Genomic DNA, 25,979 nt, shown 5'->3' with positions numbered 1-25,979 from the left:
GAAGGAGATCTTGTTACCATCACTCAGATGGGGGCAAAATCTATCATAGAAGTTAAAGGCGAGGCCAGAATAGAATCCCATTTTCCCCAGTGTGGTTGTATAATCTTGAGAAAATGGTTTCTTTCTTTATGTCTTAATCTCTTCAGTTGTAAAATGAGGGCAGTAAATCTTATATGGGGAGGATTAAATGATATACTTGGCATACAATAACTGTTTATTCTAATATTCAGTAACTGTTCCTTATCATTGTTTTGTCTACATTTGATTATGCCAACTCTTCATATTAAACACTTTTGATGTGTTTCCTCTATAATTTAATATCTACATTTTCTAACTTAGTTTATAATTGGACTTTTCATAACTCTAGACTTGAATACTCTACCCTGAACTTTCAGTCTGAAATTGTTACTGTATGCAGTCACCTTTTTTTCCAGCTCCTCTAAGTGCCAGTCTCATTCAGTCTGGGTCTCTTCACATGCTGTTGTATTTTTCTGAATCATCCGCCCCTCTGCCTTTGCCAGTTAAGTCCTACTAGAGTTAGATCTTTAAAATTTCATCTTAAACGTGTTAATAATAGGTAACATTTGCTGCATGCTTATTTTATGCTATATACCAAAGATATATATAAATAATTTCATTTTTTTAATTCCTCAAAATAGTCCCATGATGGAGAAAGACTTTCCTGAGCTCCGAAAGAGTAAAAATCGATTACGCTGGCTATAAAACGCTTTGGTACTCTATACTGACCACAAACAGCACAATGCAAAGTCTTGCTTAATTTTCTTTCCAGTTCTACTATGAAGTCCATGAGAACAGAGACTTTAAATATAAGGTTGTACAGTTATGCCCATATCCCCAGTTAAACACAGTTGTGGTATACAGTAATGCACAATAAACATTGTTGAGCTCTGAAGACATAAGGGAATGCATTACTACATCCCAGATATTGTATTGAGTTTGCGTTCTTTACTATCAGTGAGGTAGTAAAATCCCTATTCTACAGAAAAGAAAACAGAGGTTCAGAGAACACCTACTTATTATGCCCATAGTAACTGTCAAGGCCAGCACTCACCTAGATTGTCAGACACAAAAGTCCAGGTAGAAATTTTTTTTCTTTATTTAAAAATCTGCATTAGTCCTTTTAAGGGGATCACTGGGGCTTAATGCAGTGTCTGTGATAGATTCATGGCAATCTATTCAGAGGCCACCCAACAAAGCCTGTTCAGGACACAGCTGCTGACCATGAAGTGGGTTGTTAACGTAACTATAGGTCAAATCAAAACTACAGGGACTACATCCTAACAAACCAGGTTAAGCAAAAACAGATTTATAGTGTTAAATGCTGTTTATTTAATTTATAATAATTATAATAATTACTGGTATTAAATCTAGTTTTTATGCTTGTCATACTCTATTAGAATTAAAGCTAAAAATACCAGAAGTCATTTTGAGGTCATCATTTATGAAGCAAATATTTCATAGATCTTCTTTAACCAAGAGTTGTTATTTTGGAGGAAAATGATAAAAATTAAGCTAAGCTACATTTCTTCCCGGTTTCTTAGATGTGCTCTCATTTCTTCTCTTGGGAATCTGTTTCTATCATCTTTTTAAAACCTATTCCAAAGTCAAGGTTAAGGGGAAGGGAAAAGAGAAATAGAACAGGAAAGCAAATATTGATTGCAATACAGACTTAAAACTATGGCTTGCTAAGAAATCCATGGTCTATATTTCAGTCACCCCAAGAAAACTCCAAACTAAAATATAGGTATCGGTGCATGTGTTTATGGTCAGTTAGACACCTAGAATAGAATTTCTTTTACATTTCCAAACTACCAGTTGCTACTATTTCTTTGAAATTCTTTCTACAAAACTTGACTGCTTGGAAGGTTAGATGAAATAGCTAATGAATATTTGATTTAAGTATGATATATTGAGATGCTTTTTAACAATCTATAATATTTCCTAGAAGATCAGTTTCATCTCTTACCTACAGATGCTTTCTGCTTTATTATTCATCATGGAAAATGGAAGAATGGACAGGCTGTGGAGTGTGAAGCTTCCAAACTTTAAGTCACAACTACAATCTGTATACTACTTTTCAGGAATTTTTTTTTACAGTTATGCCATTTTATAAGCATTATGATTCAAAGCTTTTATTACCTCCAAATCTGCCAGTGAAGCTCACTATGGAGCTCACTGTTGGATTCCGCATGGCTTGCTGCTATTATTACAGGATGCCTTCAACTCCAAGAGTAACTTGTATTAAATCAACCCATCACATTATTTATGTCTTCAAGTTTCCTAATTCACTTTTTGTTATTGATTTTTGGATTTTGCTTTTGACCTATAAGACTCTGAATGGCCTATGCACATTTAAAATAACTATTCAGAATTCCCTCGTTGGTCTTCAGGAGCAGGGCCGACTCAGTGAGCTGCTCCGAGGTCTTGTGTCATTATGATCACCCCCTAGGCTTTTCTATCTATTCCTCCTTCTACCTTCAGAATTAATAGATTGAGAAGATTAGGTCAATTGGCATTTCTAAGGCAAGTCTGAATTAATTTTCTTTGGCTTGTCTTGTTGAATTTCACACTCCCTGAACATTTCTCACTGATAAGCAGATTATGATGCTGGCTCATGTTCAGGGATAGCAACTCCAAATGTGTTTACAGAGTTGTATTGTTACCTTTTAGTACCATCAACTGCAATAAGCATTATCGTTTATAAAGTTAAAGCTCTTCATTTTAAATTTGTGTCAAGAGGCTAATATAACTGTGATTTTAATTACTAAAAATCAATTTCAAATTAATGTGAAATTTAACCGTGGGAGATGTGTAGGAACCCAGAGACAATCAGCTTGGCCTTTACCTTAGGTGTTGTCCTCTGTAAAAGACATTAGCATAATGCTTGTTTTCTAGATCAGTGGCTTTCAAACTAGGGTCTATGAAAAGCTTAAGTCAAAGAGGAGTTCCTGGGGATTTATTATTGAAATTTAAGTCATGGTAAATCAAACTTGCAAATAGTACAAATAATTTTTTTTCAACTTCCTACTTAAAGTAGCTGCATAGAGAGAATAATCATAAAAAGCCACTGGTTTCAGTGTTTAAGAAATCATTGGTGTCATTAAGCAGAGAAATTTCAGGAGAGTTGTAGAGGAAATTCATATTGCAAGAGGTTTGAGAGAGAATAGGAAATGGGAGAAAAAGGATAAAGACCCTTTTCAAAGTAAGTTTATAAAATGAATGTGAAAACAATTGGAAAGCATTGGAGGTTAAGATAATTTTTTTAATTTGTTAAGATGGGACAGCATTTGAATCTTCATAGGTAATAGTGTAACTGTGGCGGTATAAAGTAAACATTCCATATGAAAATCCTAAAAATGGTGGGAATAACCATGTATGCCAGGTGTAAAATCAGAATAATGTGGGTTAATCTTGGAGACATGGAGGGACACTGTAGTTTAGCTATTGCTTTTAAAGTCATCAAAGGGAAGTGAATGAAAATACAGGACATGAGAAAACTACAAGGCAGGTTCTAGAACCATTCGTCTCAAGGGCACCACCTCTCTTCCAATGGTCCATTCTATCTTTTACTGCATTTATGCACCCTTAGCAGAATTTTACCAGTTAATCACCCCCTTTTCCAGACACACTCTCTTTACTTGGTTCAAGGACAGTGCCCTGAGACATGCTCACATGCAGGAGGAGGGGAGCCACCAAAGTAAACAGAGAGTAAGATGAGGGGCAAATTGAGGACAGTGGTGTCCTAGAAACCAAGTAAAGACAGTGTGTCTTGAAAAGGGGGTGATTAAGTGGTAAAATTCTGCTAAGGGTGAATGAATGCATTAAAAGACAGAATGGACCGTTCTCCCACATGCTACCTAGATTTCAGGGCATCAAACTATACAACGATGATTCTCAACATACATCTCCAGATACAACCTTCCTCCCTCTCAGGACTCGTTAATTAAACTACCTCCCTGATGATTCTACTTAGATGTCAAATAGGCATCTTAAACTTCTTCTAACTAAAACAGGACTCTTAGTTTCCATCCTAAATCTACTCCAGCCCTAGGATCCTTCATTCAGGTCCAAAACCAAGGAATCAAGAGGTTAGACACAAATCGTCTTTTTCTTTCAACCTCTATATTTAATCTGTTACTATGTCATATTAGCAGAATGTTTGGTAGGTGCCATGGCAAGATCTAAATTCTAAAATTACTCTCCTTTAAATATCCTGAAAAAGGAAAATGAACAAAAATAATGCCTCTATTTCCTCAGTGCAGCTTTCTTAGCTAGATGTTGAGATGAGTTAATTGGATTTAATTAATTTATCTACAGATTAGAATGATCACTACAACTACTGTTACTACTACTATAGCTGATATCATTGATAATAAAAATAATAATTACTATGTATTTAGTGCTAACTCATTAAATCCATTTGAACCTTACCGCAATGCATTTCAGAAAGTATCAGAGGGGCTAAAATTTTGCTTAAAACCAGAAAGCAAGCAATTGCCAGGAATGAAATTCAGTTCAGTTCTATTGACTCTTAAGCCTGGATTCCTAATTATTAAGAAAAAAATACAAAGTTAGCATGTCAGGTGGAATTTGGGGCAGTGTAGGTAAATACATTTTTGAAAAAGCTTGCTATAAACTAGATTCCTTACAAGTTCCTGTATCCACAGCCTGTTTTCTCCTCCTCTTCCTCCTTCTTCTTTTTAGAATCCAAACATCACTCCAAATTATCTTAGTTTCTATTTTTATTATGTTTCTCTTAAGTCTTTGGGATATTGTTAAAACAAAGTGCTTCAGAGGATAAAGACAATCATTTTTAGTTACAAAATTTCCCACACATTATGTATTTTATTTTCCAAAAGCCAGAAAGAAAAAAAGGAAAAAAATATCATGACTGATGTTTGAGATAAAAGAAAAATGGTTTAAGCAGTTTGACTGGTTTTAACCTTTATAACAAAAGGTTATTACATTTTGAAATAATAATTTGAGTACAGATATAAAATAACAACACTGTTTAAGTGATTAAAATTAAGATCTAATATACAGATTTGCAGCATCTTTTCATGTATATTTTCAAATCATTCTATGACGTATTGATAATTTTCTTACTTAAATACATGGTGTTAGTAAGTGCCCCAGTGGTATATTTGTCTTCTCCTAAAATAGCTAGTAATTTGTATGTGTCACTAAATTTTCTATGTCTCATGATCAGGTAAAAAATACAACAGTGTCTCCTTCTTTAGTTAGTACTTCACAACAACCTGATCAGTAGAAATGCATGATAAAGTTTCCTTCAGGTGCTTGGTGTCTGGACACAAGCTTGGTGTCTGGTCATTAAATGACACAGGGAACAAGCTGGAAATAAAAGTCACACAGCTTCTTTAAGAGCAAAAAATATGAAGATGAAAGTTATAATGAAAAAAGGTCCTTTTCATGCAATGGATTCTATGCTAATTCTAAACAAATTATGCCTTTTGTCCATGTGATAATCTAATTTGATCGCCATTATGTCTCTGAATTTCTGGAGGTACAGGATTTTAAAACTAAGGTATGGGGAGGATAAGGGATGTTCATAAGTTTTAAATGACAACTCTTCCCTATATAATTCATGTATTGTGTTATCAGAGAAAGTAATTTTATTATCTTGGCAAATAAAACCACGAATTCTAGAAATAGAATAGTTTTCACCATTTTCCATTCATTTAGAGTGACCTTTCCTGACCCCTCAAAAGGCGATTCACCTTTCAAACCTCATGCTAATGAATTTCTTTTTGGTCTTCTCAGTTGACTGCAATAACTCTTGCACAGAATGTCCATATGACATAATCAAGATTTCCCTCATGGCACTGTCATATACAACCTTCTACTATAATTACTTGCCCACTCATCTTCCCTCTTATACCTACCAATGTACTCGAAGGCAGTGAGTTAATGCTATACTAATTTCTTGATCCATTAGAAAGAATGTCAGTTAAAATTCATTTTTTACAAAGAATGCAACAAGTATCAGGCACTTAAAAATGCACAATAAGAAAATAGATCTCATGTTAAGTGTTCTTACCATAACTACACACACACACACACACACACACACACACACACAAGGAAAGGAAACATCACCACCACCAAGGACAATTTATGCAGCATTTTCTTTAACAATATTTCTACAATATTGGGGCGCCTAGGTAGCTCAGTCGGTTGGGCGGCCGACTTCAGCTCGGGTCATGATTTCACCACTCCTGAGTTTGAGCCCCTCATCAGGCTCTGTGCTGACAGTTCAGAGCCTGGAGCTTGCTTCAGATTCTGTGTCTCCCTGTGTCTCTGCCCCACTCCTGCTCGTGCTCTCTTTCTCTCAGAAATAAACATTAAAAAAAATATTTCTACAATATATATTTCTATTCTCATTGCCTAATTTTGGGTATTCTATTTATTTAGTGGTGAACAGTGAAAATCTATCTCCAACCCTATATGAGTAACATAAAATAACTTAAAAATTAAATTGTCTACTTTGCACAGAATTAAATAAAATACATTAATATTTAGCTAGTGTTATAATTAGTAGCTACTTATAATTAAGCTTCTTAAAATATAGAACTGTGTATTACTTTATGTAATATATATAATAGATTTTTAAGAATTTCATGACATTCTGAAAATGTCTGTGCAATTGTATATTGTATTCTGAGAATCCAATGTGTCTCTGATTTCTAGTTGAAGATATATGGCCCAGGAAGAAGTAAACTGGTTAAATTAAAAGGAAATGTTTATTAAATGCATTATACTTTATAATTAATGATAAGGCCTTTGATAAACAATTTAAAATGGTATTCTTTTCCAAATTGTTTGCAGAGATGAAAAGTAGTTGAATGTATAGATGACCAAACTAAAAAAAAAAAATTAGATAAAATGGCAGAACAAAGTAATAATTAAATTACATAAGATGGCTAAAATTAGAACCAAGAGAAGAGGATAAATACAGATTAAAAGTTCACATGTTGGTGTGAGGGGACAGATGTGATGATGAATCAGGATTATAGTTGTCTGTGTGAAATATACTAATATATAAATATGTAACATGTGTACAAGTAATTGCAATATATGAAATAAGTATACATTAAAACACTGTACTTCATCATAGAAATCTTTACATATGAGCTTAACAAGCTGCAGTTAATAAAGCAAAATCAGTCACTTGAAATATTTAATTTGCTCACATATTTAATCTACTATTAAGGCTTTCAAAGACCTGACACTGAGACCATAGATCTCAAACCTTCTGAAAAAAACTCCTTAGTATCATGGGGACACTCTACCACTGATACTCTTCAACTAGTTGGAAATATTTTTAATAAGCACTTAAGAGTTTTCAAAAGCTAAAACTTGTTCTGGTGTATAAATACATAAGGTACCAATAAACATGAAATGATCTGTTGTTGGAATGAATTATACTTCACACGCTTGAATCCCAAGAGCATATACTCAACAATATGGATCCTGATGGATAAGTATAATGTTAAAATAATTTATGTGGACTGAACCTTTGAGTATGTCGAGGAACAGTGAAGTTAAAAATTCATGTCTTGATGGTTTTATATAATAAGTATAATTTCATTTCAGGCATCAAAAATTTACACAGGATTGGGAAATATCCACTGTAATATAATGTATACACTAAAATATTACTTTGCAAACTTTAATATTCATTCAGATCACTTGGAAATCGTGCTGAAATGCAGATTCTGGTTCAGTAGGAATGGGGATTCTGCATTTCAAACAAGCTCTAAGGTAATGCAGATGTTTCTGGTTCATGGGTGGACTGCATTTTTAGTAGCAAGACCTTAAATAGAATTAGTTAAGTTGTAATGATTTACCACAAAGAGAAGAGATTAGGAAGAAGAGAGGAAAGGGAAAGTGAAAGATCTGATCAAAGATCAAATGGAGAATAACTTGAATTAATGCATAATAATAGTTAGATATAGTAATGTTTATTTCTTACCATATGGGTTCAGTATAACCCCAAAATGAATAAAAACATCAAATTCAGACACAGTAAATTCTTGGGCTGATAAGCCTGCACATAAAATGGTATTGCAAAGCAAAAACTGAAATACTAAGGCCATTTTTTATGGCCTATGCTATAATTAAAAGAGAGGAACCACTGATAATTTGACCAGCAATTTATAAGTATTTTCATTTGTTCGTTTGTTTGTTTGTTTGTTTGTTTCAACTTAGGTGAACCCAAATGCTTTTAACGTTTTCCTCTAAACTTTTCAATACAAATGCAGCAAGCATCTGTCTTCCTCTGTACTGTGTTTTATATCTAACCTATCTCTCCCACAGGCATCAAAGCTGAACATGATGGTCATGCTGTTCCATGCAGCCCTGAAAGACAAACAAAAGAACAAACACACCCCAACGACTTACAACCTGGAGCCAAGGGAGCTCTCCAGGTTGCACGATGCCTCTATGATCCTCCCCTTAAATATAAAAGCCGCTTTCTTCAGTAACTGAAAACAATCATAACTGTCTTTCCCTGAGTCTTGTTGAATCTCTGGGGATAGAGGAAAGGCAGCGTATAGAAATGTGCACCAAAGTGTCCACAGATGGATTTGATTTACACAGTATGGTCTGCTATAACCTGTGAAGATTAGATAATGGGTTTTCTTAGATATAGTTTCTATTTCCAGCAGAAGACCTTATAACACCTTTAAGTGGTGTATCTATAAATTTTGTTTATATAATGGACAACTGATCAAAACATATTCTGAAGCTACATTATAGATTTTATATGATCTCATATATAAATAGGTATAATCATAAATGTTGTCACATGTCTATGCCTATAAATGGTAATAAAATTTAGAAATCACATCTATTTTTATTTTATTGATACAGGCTAAGAGAAAATGCAGCTGTATCCACAATACAGCAATTTCAAAGCCCATGTTCTTCAGATGAGCAAGTCCATTTCAAGAGTAAAATCTAACCATAAATATTTTATAAGAAATTTTCAGTATTAAAACAAACCAGTTTATATGTTATAATTTACTAATAAAGTTGAATTTTAAACAGAAATGGAAAAAATCTGCATTATTCTTACCCCCCCCCCCCAATTTCTATGCATCTATGTGAGATTACTATTTTAGTGATAACAGTTTTGTTGATAATAATTTAGTGGCTTTAGTCATTACTTTGTTACATAGCAACCCTATACTAGTATTATTATAAAAGAGATTATTTGCTGTCATAAATACTCACCCTCCCATTCCTATCTTAATGTTGTCTAAATTTTTATTAAACCTACTAATGTGAAACAAGTGTAGTTTTTAAAGATAAAGGTTTGGGGATTTTTATTTTTTACTTATTTGGGGATAATGCTGTTATAATTCACAAGGGAAGTATAATTCCTCATGTGATCATGTCCGGTAATACTAATTCTATTTTCCTAACAAATTAATTTTCTGCTAATCTCAGTAAGTTATTTATCTATAAAGAAATATATCTTCTCTTTAAATGAAATACTTGGAATTACACTTCAAAAGAAGAAAAAACTAGCGATTTGCCTTGGAAATCTTTGACTCTTCAGGTAAACAAGGGTCTGGGAGACAGGCTTCACCTTTTCATTTTTATAATATCTTTCATGGCCTGGGAATAATTCCATCTAAAGAAAGCGGAAAATGATAGGTTTTAACTCAAAACATTAGATTTTCGGATTTGCATTTTGACCACTCATTTATTTTGTATCTTTTGTATGTCAATCACTGTAGTGCTGACCACAATACTTTGTGGGATGATGGAAATATGTCTGCACTGTCCAAAATAGTAGCCACTAGCCACATCTGACTATTGAGAGCAGATATGTGACTACTGTGAGTAAGGAAATACTTTTCTTATGTTATCACTTTTAACTAAATTGTCACCTATAGCTAGGGTCTACTTTACTGACTAGCAAAGCAAATCTGAGCAATAGGGATACAGCTTTGCTATGAAAAAGGCTCATAAAGCTTATTTCTCATTAGTCACAAAAATACATACAGATAAAAAATAAATGTGCAATATTACCAAAGATAATAATAACAGCACTGGAGGAGTATTGAACAGAGATGTGAATCAAGTGAGAGAGAAAGCCACATGAGAATCTTGGGGGGGAAATGTTCCAGGTGGAGATAAGGAACTTATCTTAGAGGTTACTAAGCTAATACTTCAAGGAAAAAGTAACTTAGCTTCAAAAGAAAAGCATGATATTTTAACTTATCTCTATAAATGCAATTAGTGGATATAAACTAATCCACTGAAACAAATACTCCTAAAATAAAATGATCACAACTAATACAACTTTAAATACTACTACCACAAAGGCATGTCAAACATTTATGCCATTTTTGATATTTACCTTTATCAATTAAAAGCTTATTTGTCAGTATTGCTTTGTAAGGCCTACACTCTTCAAAATGTTTTGGAGAGGTCCTCACTGAATCTTAATTTCCAAAGAATCTTGGAAATTCTACTCAAAATTTCTGATTGTACAGTAGATAAAGACCTTGAGGTATACAGATATTATATAATTCCTCTCACCAGGCCCTTTGACATCCAGTCCTCTGCTTTACTGCATGATGGTGCTAAGCCTGGTATTTTTAATACAGCAAACATTAGATAAGCAGAAAGTAAGACAGAAAGTAAGACAGCAGAAACTAAGACACTACTTGTGAACAAAATATCAATGTTTGTTAAGTTAATGAGTTAATGATGAATGGTAGTAGAACTAATTTTTACTTTTCCCAAATTTGAAACTCCCAGATTTCTTCATGTTAAGGTCAGTAAGACTTTAATACCTTAAATTAGGAAGAAATGTTTTATTTTGTTGTGTCCATAATTAATTCAGTATCTAGAGGAAATTGAGTAATTAATGTATCCTTTGGAGAAAGATGAACTAGCAAATTGAATAATGTAGTTTCCATGATGGAACTTTGGATTTCTACTTTGAAAATGCTGAATCCAGCACACTGGGTGGTCAGAATCAAGTAAAAAGCTGTCCATGCAAAATTAGCAATTATAGATAGGAGAAGTGCTCAAATGCATTAAATAATATAGATTTGTCAACAATTTAAAAATTTTTTAATGTTTATTTATTCTTGAGAGAGAGAGAGAGAGAGAGAGACAGAGCATCAGCGGGGTAGGGGCAGAGAGGGAGACACAGAACCCGAAGCAGGCTCCAGGCTCCGAGCTGTTAGCAGAGAGCCCAATGTGGAGCTTGAACCCACAGACCAAGAGAACATGACCTGAGCCGAAGTCGGATGCTTAACTGACTGAGCCACCCAGGCACCCCTCAACAAAAATTTTTAAATATAATTAGTCTTACTATTTATAATTTGAAAATTTCTGTAATTTTGAATGATATATTTTAAACATAGCAGAAAAATTAATTTTTCTCTTAGAATACACATTGCTTTTTTAGTGTTCCATGTCCCTTAAGTTCTTGATTCTTCTTGGTAATATTTTAAAATGTTAAATGAAAAAAGTAAAATAAATAAAAATAAAAATGTCAAGTGAAAGCTAATTTTTCATTTGACCTTCTTATAGATAAGTAGAAAATGGGGGTAACAATGTCACACTGGAAATTTCTATTTTCTATCCTACTGAAAAATACTGCGAAATGATTGTACAAGAAGTTCTCAAGGCCTTGACCTCTATTCCACTCATGTATGATCTCTTAAGACTGAGTCTCTCAAAGCAATGAAATATATTTTTGATGTTTTAATAACCACTAATACTTGGTGGATGTTATGAAAATACTCCTTTTATTGGAAAATAATTCACTCTTCGAGGTTTTAATCTTTATTGCTAAGTCCTAATTCAAGAAGCAAAACAAATATATACCTAAATATACCTAGTACATACATTATATAACCACTATTATTTCTCTGACTAGAATGTACATTCCTCGGAAAATATATGTACCTTCAAAAATGGAAATTCCTTGACAACAGGGAAAATGTCTTGCTTATTTTATTGTCTCAGATTCCAGCACATAACAGGCTCTCAATAAATACTTGATAAGTATTTGAATGACTTTGAAGAGTTCATCTCCACAATCTACCACTTTGTTCACGTCCTCTCCTGCTCACAATCGGATTGTTCTGCTGACCAGAACGGTTTCCAATAATGTAAAAGAAAACAACATATAATTTACATGTTAGGAACATTTCCCCACCCTTCAGGTTGAAAACACTGGAAACAATGGAAACACCTGGCGAATTATTGTTGCTCCCTGTAATTTAACCCCAGATGCTACTTCAGGCACACCTCTAACCACTTGTCTACACAAGGTTCTGCCTGGTCAAACCAGCAGCACCCCCACTTAGACTGTTAATATACTTCTGCACGCTATTATCTCTCCTCTACTGGCCCCACCTCAGGCATCTCCCAGAGCATTCTCCTTTTTATTTTTTCCTCTACTAATTGTCCTTCAAGAAACTTTATGAAAGAAATAAAATTGAATCAAATCAGAAACAAAGCCTTCTTACTAGAATTGAACTATCTGTTTCCATGTGACCCAAAGTCACTTCTTTGATTTCTAACTTGTAAAAATTGGGGCAAACCAAATTATAATTAGAAGTACTGTTGGAAGACTTAAAAGAAATTAATATAGTTCTTATTATCTATTAAGAATATAATATATATTTTTCTTCCACTATGCAGTCCATCATTCAATCTTAATTTTACCAATGGTAAGATGTGGGGAAAAAATATCTGACTTTCCAAACCCATTTGTTGCGCGTAATGGAGAGAATAAATATTAAAGTGATATGAAAAGACTAAAAACCAAACAAATATGTGATTGCCAACCTAAACTTTGAGACACTTTCTTAAGTTTCAATCTCTTCTGTAAAGTTTTCCTGACCATCCCACTCATAATTACAGAACCTGTTGGTTGCAGAACATTTTGGCTGCATATATATTGTCTAATCTTATTATATAAAATCCATAGATTTATAAGTGCTTTTATAAAATGCTTTTAGGATCCTTGGGTTCCACACATATCCAGTGTGACTTAATGACAATAAATTCAAAGCTGGAGGGGTGGAGTTAGAAATGTATCAGAGGGGTCCTGGACTTTCTCACAAAATGGAAGGACAGCTGAATAAGCATTGGTGGCTAAACTCAGAAAAGTAGAATTAATTGTGAGTAAAGCAGATTACCTGGGAGATGTCATTTAAAATAATATAGATATCCTATGTGAGGGATAGTCCTTTCCTTACTTTTGTGTACAAAGCTGCAACATTTGCAACCATTCAATTTAAACACTTTGGTCATTGAACTATTTATTGCCAGAAGCATATATGACTTTCGTGTGTTATAAGAAGTGTGTATGCAAAATTCTAGTATCTTTCATCAAGTAGCCAGAAGGGGAAACTGTTTAGTAGGAACCATCTTTTCTACCCAATTCTTTTTTTTCTCCCCAATTCTGTTGTGGGTTTCTTCCTCCTATTGCTCCTTTCTCAGTCCATTTACACTCAATTTAATTTTGTAAAAACTAGGGGAGATAAACTGAAAATTTACACGTGAAACCTAATTATAGCACAATAAATCACTACTGTGCCCACATACGCCCAATGAAATTCTCATTTAGTTATAATCAAACATACATCCAGTGTCATGCCGGATTCAAGCTATGTCTAGGATACATTCTTCAGCCTGGTGAAATAAAGATATCTGATAAATTAATCCCACACCAGAATGGTTACTGTCATCAGATCTTCCTTTTCCTTGAAGCTTTAGTTCTTGGTCAGTTATATATAAGGAATCATGCTGTGTGCCACAGGATGTTGAACACACACACACACACACACACACACACACACACACAGAAAAAGAAGAAAAAAGAAAGCCTCTGTCACACTTCCCTGATAACTTTATCCCTTCCATTCACACAATTCCTTTTGTGTAGTCATTTATCTATTTTTTTCTCTATTTAAGTTTCATTACATCTGATATAAGTAAATGCATAAAAGCACAATATCTCAAATCTGAACCGATGTTGAATGGACTTAAGAAGAGAATCTGAATCCCAACTATATTACTTATCTGTTAAAGTCCAAAACATGAGTGTTTTCAAAAGAAATCAGTCGTAAAAATAAGGACCCTCTCATGCAAATCTGTATTACTGTAGGTCACCTTGGATATATATTCTTAGTTCACTTCCTTATAAGTGAGAAAAGAAAAACTCTAATTACAAGTAATGATGAAAAAAAAAGCCTACAGTTATGTTTATAGGAGTTTCAAAAAAAGGCTCTTTTAATTTTTCAAATTTGAAAGTCTCTTATAATCCCCATGGCAACATCTTTTTACTAGTTCTGTCCATATTTCTATAGAAGTGAAGTTAGTTTTAAATATTTCTGTTACATCAGATCTGATTCTACAAACAGGGCTATCATTAACAGTGTCAGTGATATTTAAGCTACACATACACATACAGGAATAAAAAACAATGTGACTTCCAAATTTTATACATTTAGATTATTTTGATTTTTTTCTTTCATACAAGTCAAGATGAATCTTTTTTAAAAAACTGACTGGACAGAATACTGTTAAAACAAAACAAAAAAAAGTTGTTAAACTGAGAGGAAAACTTTGTTTTGTTTAGCAATATTATTTATCACTTTATGATGTTCACCATGTCCCATGTACTATTATAAGCCCTTTCAAATCATATTAATTTATTGATTATTGCACTCATATAAGCATGATACAAATGCTGATACATTTAATATTTCTCTGTTTCACAAACATTGAGACACTTGCAAACTGGCTGGCTCCAAATGAAAAGAGGGGACAAAGACAAAAAATTCAATATTGACCACGGAAGATTAAAATAAGCTTTGTAACTTCACTTTCCTCTCCATTATTTTTATGTACTTCATTCTTCATAGGGATGATGCATCTTCGGTGAACTATTGGCCTGTTACGGACTGTGTCTGGTCATCTCCTCATATTACCACCTGCTTACTATTTGCCCAGAGAATAAAATCATTGAAATACTGGCTCAAAAATTACAATTGAGGAATTAAATTTACTACCAAAACCCAGGAATGATATCTTAAGATAAAAACAGATATAATTGGATAGTTTGCTCTTTGTAATGTATATTATCATTGTTTCTCCAATATATTAATATTCCTATTTATTATTTTATTAGATTGATTATCCTTTAAACTTGAAGTTTTTTGTTCTAATGACCTCTGTAAATAATTGCAAGGAAATTGTTGGTAGTTTGTTTCTGCTCATGTAACTTCCTGAGGGAGAACTGATAGTTTTTTATGGTTCTGTAACTTTTCTGACAAAAGCGCACTGTTGGAACCACTCTGCCGTTAGAATACACGAAGAAATAGAGTAAAGAACTAACATGTCTCCCAAACATAATGAAGAGACACAATTGATATAAGGAGGGAATATCTACCAAGAGCCAGTAGTAATTACAATGGTGTGATACAGGTCAAGGAAGAGTTGCCAGTTTAAATGAAGGTGAATTCTGTGTGTGAATCTCCTAACAGGAGGTCATCAGAGCCACATCCAAATCGCTGCCAAAAAAATGCTTATAAAAATGCAGTAAGTACAGCCCCACCCAGTAAATTAATAACAAGGATTGAGGCCAATTAGATAAGCTGTGGGGGTGGGGGATGATTCATGGTCATGGGAATGTAGGAAGATGTTATTATATTTTCACAGTACTAAATCTATAAAGGTAGGTAGTAAATTAGTGATTGCCTAGGGCCAAGGTTTGGGGGCTGAAGGTTGGGGGGAAGAGATCAACAGTAAATAGACACAGGGATCTCATTGAACTGATAAAGATGTTCTAAAAGTGAGTTATAGTGTGCACAACTTGCTAAATTCACTGAAAGTTGTGCAATTGTTCACTATAAATGGTGAACAATATGATATGTAAAATGTGCTTCAATAAAGTCATAAAAAATAAAGGGATTGCTAACTTTTAAAGGAAAAGTTGAAGTGATTTACTACTTAATCTTGTAATAGTTTGTTATGAAGTTGAAACAAACTTTTTGGATACATTACTTAGTGTCATTGATGCTTAAGTTTCCTCATCAGTGAAATGAGGATAAGAGTAACATTTACTTCATAGGGCTGTTTTGTGGGTTACAAAAATCCATGAATTAAAGAATGTGTGGAATGTATTTAATGCATAATAATTACTACATATAGCAGTTCTGGTAAGAATATCAGTTCACCCAAGCTGAAGAGGAATCGTAACTGGAGGGGAATAAAGACAGAAATCCATCCTCAAGAAACGGACTGGTAAAGAATCATACTCAGGATGTGGAATTAAGTTTGTGTTGGTTAGAATTCTCATTCAGGACATCTTACCCCTGAAAGATGAGAGAAATTACATTTATCTTTCAATTCTGGCAGAAGACTCACACACTTGAAAAGAAGGAAGAAAGGGACGGAGGGAGGGAGGAAGGACAAGGGACAGAGAAATAGACACACAGACAGAAAGACAGACACCCTTACTATTTCACCTACTTTGAAATGTCTCTGATTAGGAATTAGAGAAAACTATAGATAGTGAAAATGTACAGTGAAAAGTCTCTCTGCATGTATATATGACAAATACTATTAAAATATTATAATAAACACCTTAAATTTTTGAACATATTTTCAAAGATGAATTCTTGGCAAATACATTTTTGACGTATGCTTATACAATGTTTCATATCATTGTCATTAACATACTTTTGTCTCTTTTTCAAATCAATCCTGACTCCTGGAATGAGTGTTGGAAGATTAAAAAAAAAAAAATCCTAGCTGAGTCACACAGGAGCTGTGTGGCCTTGAAAAAGGCTCAGACACTGAGCTTTAATTTTCTCAGAAACGAGGATAGAAACCAAATTCGCACACTTTTTGTGGGGTCCAAACACACTATTTGATGTGAAATTACTTTATAAATTTATGTGGCTACGGGCAATAAAGAAAAACATTGTTGTTATTATTTTCTTTGTAAGAAGAAAGAAAATGTCAGGCAAAATCTAGGTTGGAAATGTGAGGGTGAACAGGAAATTACACCTGTGTTATGTCACTCCGTGGGGACTGTCTGTGCACCTTATAGCAGCAAAAGGATAATGGACAAAATATAAAAAAGAAATCAAATTTAACAAATAGTGAGGACTGCATACATCAAAGAGAGTTTAAATTTAAAGCTGCCTATTTCATTTGGCTGGCTGTCTAGCTGCTTATTTGCATGTCTGCTCACAGCATCAATTATATATGTGATGAAGAACATTTTATTAATGTGATCAAAGTATTCATTCCTATGGCAAAATGTATGTTTTTAACGTGCTATCTTATTTTTCCTATTGTATGTACAAGATAAGGAAGGACAAATATTTCTAGGTTCTCTCCATTATCATAAGAGAAATTATTCCCCAAAAAGTTCATTTTCTAAAACTGTGCTAAGAATATTAAATTTCTTTTATTTGAAATACTTTAACTATTTTCAAAGAATATTTAGTAGGAGTTGCATAGAGAGCCCAATAATTTATATGTATTTGGTTTATTACCCAGGGCCATAGGTCCCTGGCAGATTTCATAGATGGGCTTCACAGGATCTGTGGAAACTTTGAATGATTTGCAATTAAAAAAATATATATGTGGGTATATGATTTTTTCTGGAGAGTGAGCCTACAGCTTTTAAATGATAATCAAAGGAGTCAGAACACAAAACATTTAAGCACTACTGGTTATAAAATGAAATACTTAAAGTAACAAATATATTTGTTATATTAATAACCATTTATATGCTTGAGGCTATTGTACATTTCCGAAATGACTAAAATAAGTAATTGCTAAAAGGCACAAAATAACATGCATGCATTTAATCCATATATTTAGGAATAGTCCCTTAACTGTGCCAATTAATAGTTACTATTCATAAATGGATTAATTTCAGCATTCTTACTCTTATATGTAAGACATGAAGTAATGAAGCAAAGAAATAACACATGCTTATCAAAACCAAAGTTTACCAGGATTTGCTTTCAATACTTTAAAAGTAGAATACCATTTTATTAAATATAGACTTATACTCAAACTGGCAAATAGGTGGATGATGACTTTTCTGGACTGTAAAAAAAAATATTTATTTTAAATATCAAGTATGCACTGTGTATAACAAAACAAAAAATAGTTATTTTCCCCATTGTATAGGAAACATACCTTTTTCTATCTTCCAAGTATAGTGAGGAACAAGTAATGAAATAAAAGTCACCTTAGCATACATCTTGCTATCTAACAAGATTAACTGAAATTTTATTTGAAAAAATATATGTAAATTATAATTGCTAATATGCATTAATAAAAACAACAACTCTGTCATCAGGTGTCTTCCGTAATTCATTTTGCCATAAAGTATTTGAGTTCCTACTATAAACCAGGAATTCTGCCAGAATTCTTTTGAATTTGCAGCATATTATTAAATCCCATTTGGCATACAAAACTCTGCTTTATCCCCTTCACCCACCCACCCCCCCAAAAAAAACCTAGTCACCTTAGAAATGAAGGCTGTAAGTACAGCATGCAAAACACATCAAATTATGCGTAAAGAAGACGCTTGGCAAAAATACACGCCATAATAAAGGCGATCAGTAGATATTTAGTCAATAAACTATAGAATCACCCTTTTTCTTCTGACATATATTTTAAAGTAACCAAAAAAAGAAAGTTAAAAGAACAATTCATTTACACTGGAGAATTCTGAATTTTTTAATATATTCATACGAGTAAATGGTTACTTGTACACTTTCAAAGATTCAGTAGGTGCTTTACTAAAGCTTTACTAAAGGAAATATATTTAAATATCAAAAGCAACTATATAAAAATAATGACCTCAGCCTATGATGCTTAGGCTAATAAAAAATATTAATAATAATTTCAAAGGTTCTATTCAAAAATTTAAAACTGAAAGCTGATATGTTATTTCAAAGAATATCAAAAGCAATTGCTGGCATTAAAATATGTATTAAAATTTGATTGTATAGTAGATAGGTAGCTCATTACATTTAATAAATAACAATAATTAGGTTTTACAATATAAAAGAATTAATGTCCCAATCATTCTCAATCTACCTAAATATACATATATTCTTATATATATACAAATTATCTATATAAAAATATATGAACGTATACCCATATACATCTCTAAGATCAAGCACTTTATTTCTAGTCATCAAATACTTAAAAATATAGACTACATTAGCTGGCGTTGTCTATCAGAACATATTGGTGTCAGGCATAATATTCATTCTTTTCCACTACTGATTCTTGTTTAAAAATCACTTGCATCTTATAAAATATGACTAATATTTTTATTTAACCCTCCAGGTTAATATCAGAATGCATGTTTCAGGTGCAATTAAGTGGTGAAAGTGGTTTGGATAATGTGCTATATTCTTGTGTTTTAATATGTTTCAGCCCAGGTCATGAGCTCACGGTTCATGAGTTTGAGCTGCATAGGGCTCTGTGCTGACAGTGGAGAGCCTGTTTGGGATTCTCTCTCTCTCCCTCTATCTGTTCCTTATCTGCTCTCATGCACATGCTCTCTCTCTTTCTGTCTCTCAAAAAACAAAAACAAAAACATAAAAAACAAAAACAAAAAACAAAAGCAAAAAACAGAACTAATCCAAAGGGGAAAATGCATATTTGGGATCGCTCCACTTCCCCAATAGAAAAAGCACCCTGTTATCCCTGGCTGTTTAATATTTAAGATACCAACAAGCCACTTGCCCAGCTCCTATTTGTCCTCACATCTAACTACGTCAGTATTCAAAATATTTTTCATCATATGAATGGAAGGTAAAAAAGTGTTCTGTTTTATGTGTAGCATCAGAATGTGAGCGCAGGTGAAAATATTTTCATTCAACAACATTTGATGATTGGATTTGACCAATTTACTCTTTTTAAGGGGAAAAATCTGCAAAAACAAAATCAGCAAATAGGGCAGATGGGCTAAATCTCTCTGGGCTAACATATAAATTCAAGGGCAACAGCAATCTTATAATATGCATTCCATATTTATGATTAGTAAGTTTTCATCTCTGCTATTTCAAATGGAATCCTTTCACATGAAAAATGCCGGGAACTTTTAAAGGACATCCATGGTTTTTTTGTTTCTCTTTAACAAGTATATGGATAAAATAATCAATATGCAGCTGGGAAAGTGGTTATGAAAATTTAACTCAACTCCCCGCTTCTTATTGTAGGAAATCTAAACATGAAACACACACTTATCCCCATCCAGCATGTAGGGGTACATGTGTTTCATGTGGAAATGGCCAACTGGTTGTGCCCCAGCAGGCTTCAAGTGTGATTGAACTACCGTGGCGAACTCACATAAGAAACCTGAATTTTCTTAGCAAAATAAGTGAGTCTATACCTCAGTGAACTAACCCAAACCAAATATGGACATTTACATTTACTGTATTTGGGAGTCTAGCCTTATCTTTTTACTGGGATGTCAAAGGTAACTCGCCAAACTTTCACTCTCAAATCTCCACTTAACTTCTGTCACTAGAGCATTAACAAGTTTGATTAACAGATCTGCATATATTTTCTCCACATTACCTCCATGTAACTGCTTCTCCTCATTCTAGAGCGCTCAGTTAAAGTCCAAACTCTTTGACATCCCAATGCTGCAAACTGGACGTAATGAGTTACTAGAAATTTGAGGGGGAAGCACATTTGGTGTCTTTTAGCCAAGGTTCCACAGGTGTTAGCAATTCACCACTTAGGAGAACAGCCTCCCGATTAAACAGGGGCTAACTATTCACCACACCAATGTAGTAACTCATCGTTTGATCAGTAAGGTTAAGTTCAGGGAACCCTTATTAGAAAACCAGCGAACAATTTCAAAAAATGTTCACAAACAAATTCAACACAAAATCTCAACATTGTACAAAACAATTTCTGAAACTTTATTGTGAATTTTAAGATACATTTAGTAAAGTATGTTTTCCTTAATATAATTAATTAAAATAAATTGGAAAGAAATGCACATACTACTTTTTTAAAGCAAGGATAAGTACAGACTTTTGAAGTCACAATATATACAATTATATGAGTGCAATAAGCTTCCAAATACATTAGGTATATATCTGTTTAAATAAATAGTAAAATACTTGATTTGACATATGTGAGAGTCATACTGATTACACCAAAAATGTTTTACAAAATATAGCCAAAAATGGAATGTTACACATTTGATATACAACTTTTTAAAATACGTTATATATTCATTACTTAATTCAAATTATAGTGTACAAAAGTCCATTTTAATGAGGACAGTTTTGTGTTTTTAACACTGTTCAGCAAATATAGATATTAAGATGCATCCCTATACATGTTACTAAAGCCCCATCAACTGAAATCACTAGCACAGGGAGGAAAAAAAATTCTACCAATTATTAATAGTAATAATTTTTATTGATAAATTACTAATGTAACACACTGCGACATCATTTTGGTTATTTTAAGTCTTCTAAAATATATTACCTAATACTTGAGGCAAATTGTTTTTGTGTATATAGGAACTTAATTTGAAACCAAAATAGAAAGATATTGCTACATTGAACTTATCTACTCTGTAATATATTTCTTTTAAATAATACCTTCAGTTACCAGTTTTCAGTTGGGAAAATTTTCCCTATAATTCTTTAACAATAATGCTTTGTGTAGTGCCTTACTATGAATCTCAAGAACTCATTTCACAAAGTAGCAATAGAATATACTGTATTGTGAATGGTACCTATAGAATATTGGTATTATAGGAAAATGTCATGTTAAGTGTTTACATCTATAATTATTCATACATTGTAGTACAATAAGGGAAATTATTTTCAGCCATATTTCATCATTTGTAGCATACAGTTACACGTGACAATTTATTTGGAGTATATAAAAATGTGGCTATTTTGCAGAAGTAAAACAATATAATTACCAGGGTTTTTTTTTTTAATTGAAAACAAATGTTTTATTTTCCCTAAGGTTCTTTTAATAATAAAAGAATGGAAAAGGAATCAAACATATCCACCTGCCTTAGAGTGGTGAAGTGGGAAGATGGACAACTCAATGGTCATTCTCTAAAAATTACTTAGGCAATAATGATTGAAAAGATGCATTTTGCATTTACATAATGAACAATGCGCTTATCTGACTATGTCTACAAAAACTGCCTGGTAATATCAGAACACAATTATAGAATGACTAGGAGCACATTATCAGTTTTTTTCTTTTTTTACATTTGAACTACAAAAGCAATATAAGGAAACCTATTGTATGTGAACTAAACTTGCATTATTATATTTTTAGAATATTAGGATATCAACATATCTAAAAACAAGCAAGACAAGTTAAATTCTTCTAAACCTCCCCAGTACCAATTGCCTACTGTTTTATTGGAGCAGCACCACATGTCAAGCACCCAGTCAATCTCTATAACTCACCAAGTTGCCTTTTATTGGTCAGAATGAAAACCATATACATTTTCTGCAAGAAGTCAGTTGATATTAGGGAGCCGGGTAGAGGAAACACACAAATGCAGATTTATCTACTTTTAGGCCATAAACCTCTAAAACATGAGCTCTGCCTTACTAACTATGGCACCTTATTTTTTTCCATCAGAGCTATTAACATTGTTTGTATGTTAGAAAGAAATATACTGGTTTATGATGGGGGGATTCCTTCTGTCCATATTTGCATTAGGGGTTGTGTGTGTGAGTGTGCTGGTATGTTTTCAGGTTAACACAAGATTAAATATAATTCAAGTAACATGTGATTGCCAAAGAGTAATTTTATTTCTTGCCCTGTAAAAAGAACAGGGGTTAATTAAGCAAATTACTATGTCTTCTCAACACTTTGCACTTTAAGAGCTGGACAGTAGCATAGCAATGATTTGTTTAACTACATTCACACTAAGAGAAGACATTTCCAGTCTCTTGGCCACTCTCTCAGAATGTTAGAAACTAAATAATTCCTTAATTCTTCCTTAATTTTTTGAAGTTAAATAAACATAAATAAGGGCTCATAGGCTCCAAATATCCCTAAATTAGGTAACAAATTTATTGAAAGTTTAAAGACAGTCATCTCATTTATCTATATCTGGAACTCCATTACTATGGTCCATAGACTATATTTCTACTTAATGCCACCCTGTATATCAAAAACTCACCCATAATCACCTCAAATGTCATATGATTATCAAATTTGGGACTTATTTTTTATAAATGATCTTATATTCGGCATATTTCTGATCCTTCTGGCTTTAATAATTACCATTACAAGACTTAATTTTTAAAAGCTTTAAAAAAAATACTGTGAATTGCTAGAGTCCATTGCCTGATCTATAAGTGGTACCAAGTAAGTTATTTTCATGTTGCTATAGTTCACTTCTGTCAATCCATGCACAGCATTCATATACATTTTGTGGTTTAAAAAAATCAAATGCATGCAATCGAGATATCTACTGAGAAAATATCTCCAATTAGGAGTTGGTGTCCATTTGCTTTTTCTACCACATCACTGAAGAAAAACCACTACAGAACGTTTACTCTACTACTGTAACGCTGTCCAGTTCCATTAATCCTCTCCAAAGAGTCACACTCAAAAATCTAAAGATTAGCACTCCCATCAGAAATCTATGTAAAAATATATTCAAGAGCTTGCCAAATCAAAAGAGTAATTTTATTAAGACACACAATCGATTTGCAATAAAAACAACTGAAAAGTTCTCAGATAACTTGAAAAAACACACAGCCTTAGCAGAAGGCATTTAATGCTTGAACAACACGGTGGTTAGGGACACGGTCAAAAATCTGTGCATAACTTTTGACTCCCCCAAATCTTAATAGCCTACTGTTTCCTGGAAGCCCTACTGAAAATGTAAACAGTTGATTAACACATATGTTGTCTATGTATTATATACCATATTATTACAATAAGGGCTACAGAAAAGAAACTGTTAAGAAAATAAGAGGAAAGAAGTTTACTGTACTGTATCTGGTAAAAAAAAAAAAAATCCACATGTAAGTGGATCTGAGCCAGTTCAAACCCATGTTGTTAAAGGGTCAACAGTATATTGCCATAATTCTACCACTATCATAGATAAGTTTGTAGCTGAAAAAAGAGCTGAAGGAAGCCTTCAATAGATTATAGTTAAAATATTTTTATTAAAACTTTTGGTAAGGTATGGAAAAATCTTTTCACTTCAGACAATTCATACAGCAATATGTATATGGTTATATAGATGCACACAATCATTGTATCTAGTTTTCTTATTACGGTCAGGCTAAGCATACCTTTCCAGTGAATATTTTTAAGAGATAAAAGTGGTTGTAATTAAAAGCACAAAAGCATACAATACATAGACTATCAGGCCTCTTTGTTGAATCAATTCTTGATACTTGTGAAAAATTATTTGATGAGCAAAAACGCATCAGCTTAAGTTACATAACTGTTTTCCACTTTTCTTTTTATTCGTTTTCTTGAAATTCTGAATGTGCAAAGGCTAGGAATTGGTGTCCTTGTGCCTTTTCTACTACATCCCTGCAGAAAAGCCACTACAGAACTTTTACTCCACTACTATAATGTTGTCCAGTTCCATCATTCCTCTCATGTCCTTCCTCAACTTCCAAGAGTTGATGTATATTAATACATAATTATGGAGGCAGAAAACAAAGTACATGCTGGAGAGCCTCTGCTCTCCCTAAGGCAGAAATTTCCGATAGTAAGACTATTAAATTTGGCTCTTGTAATGTCCATTTGGATGGAGCTTCTGATTCACAATCCTAACCAATAGGCATAATGTTACTACAAATTATCACCAACACCCAGAATGTCAATGCAAAATTAATTTAGTTTCTCACAAGGCCTTGTCTGTTTAGTTTCTAAATACAGAAGAACTCCAACCATATTTTAAGTCTTCTAGAAAGCTAAAGCAACACATTATGTTAAACCACTATATTCATGTCTGCACGCCAGGATTATAGTTTCCAAACCCCATTTTGGAACTTTATCATAAGACTGTAACCTATTGTAAAACCAAAACAGTCTGGCAGTCTTCTACCTAAACCTGATAAATAGAGATGACTAAAAGTGTTTGCTTTTATGTTTGGTCTCATTGAACATGAGTTACATCAAAAAACTGTAATTTAAAAAAAAAAAGATTACTTCTCTAAAAATGACTCTTTAAACAGACATACAAAAATCATTCCTCACAGCCCTACCACAAATTGATTTCTATCCTTACATGTTATTGAGTTCAAAGTAACCTGCCTGTATGCCTTTGAGTTCACATCTGAGAATTATGTTTTTCCAATATCTCACCTTAATAATTTAAAGAAATCTTGCCACTCTAGTTCACTGACAAATTAACAAATAAACTTAAGTTTCTTACACCAATGGTTGATCTAAAAGTATGCCCTTACCAGCCTCTTGTTTTCTAATTAGCAACATGGAATCTTTGGTCAACATGTTCAATTCTGCTCTTTAATTAGAGTAATTGAAAATTTTCTGCCAATTAAAGCTTATTAGTAAGGGTCATCAAGAAAAACCTGCTGCCCCCAAATCATACTAAACCTTAAATAATAACTGAGGCCACAAAATCATAATGTAAGTGATGCAAGTTTCAAAACTATAGGGTTTTAAAAGGATAAGTCAATCTGCTTGTCTCATATCAAACTTTTTCAAAGAGCTAATTTTTGTATTCTTTGGGAATGTGACAGTATTTATGTTCTAAATAAAAATAGCATTCATGAAAGCTACTCAATGATCCACATGCACTGGACACAATGGACAGAAAGTTTAGCATGTTGTACCCAGAATCGATTTCCTTTGCCAAATGGAATAAGGGAAGCTGTGTATGCCTAATACCTCAGTATTTCATTTTAACCTTCAAA

The 25,979-nt window shown here is 33.1% G+C and overlaps 1 protein-coding gene and 1 long non-coding RNA gene across 12 annotated transcripts in view; one reads left to right on the top strand and one right to left on the bottom strand.

Annotated features, from left to right (window-relative positions):
- The window catches only part of LOC109247139 (uncharacterized), a 128,327-nt gene extending 119,730 nt beyond the window's left edge, over positions 1 to 8,597 (top strand). Inside the window, exon 3 of the long non-coding RNA XR_002071599.2 lies at positions 8,359 to 8,597. This is a non-coding gene — a long non-coding RNA (uncharacterized LOC109247139). The remainder of the gene's footprint in view (positions 1 to 8,358) is intronic.
- PCDH9 (protocadherin 9) overlaps positions 1 to 25,979 on the bottom strand; it is a 919,043-nt gene that overhangs the window by 869,350 nt on the left and 23,714 nt on the right. The gene's annotated exons all lie outside the window — the stretch shown is intronic.

This window comes from Panthera pardus, unplaced genomic scaffold (assembly GCF_024362965.1).
Source record: "Panthera pardus isolate Hobbes unplaced genomic scaffold, ASM2436296v1 HiC_scaffold_1, whole genome shotgun sequence".
Lineage (NCBI taxonomy): Eukaryota > Metazoa > Chordata > Mammalia > Carnivora > Felidae > Panthera > Panthera pardus.
Note: the sequence above shows the minus strand (reverse complement) of the source record. Positions and strands in the feature narration are given on the sequence as shown.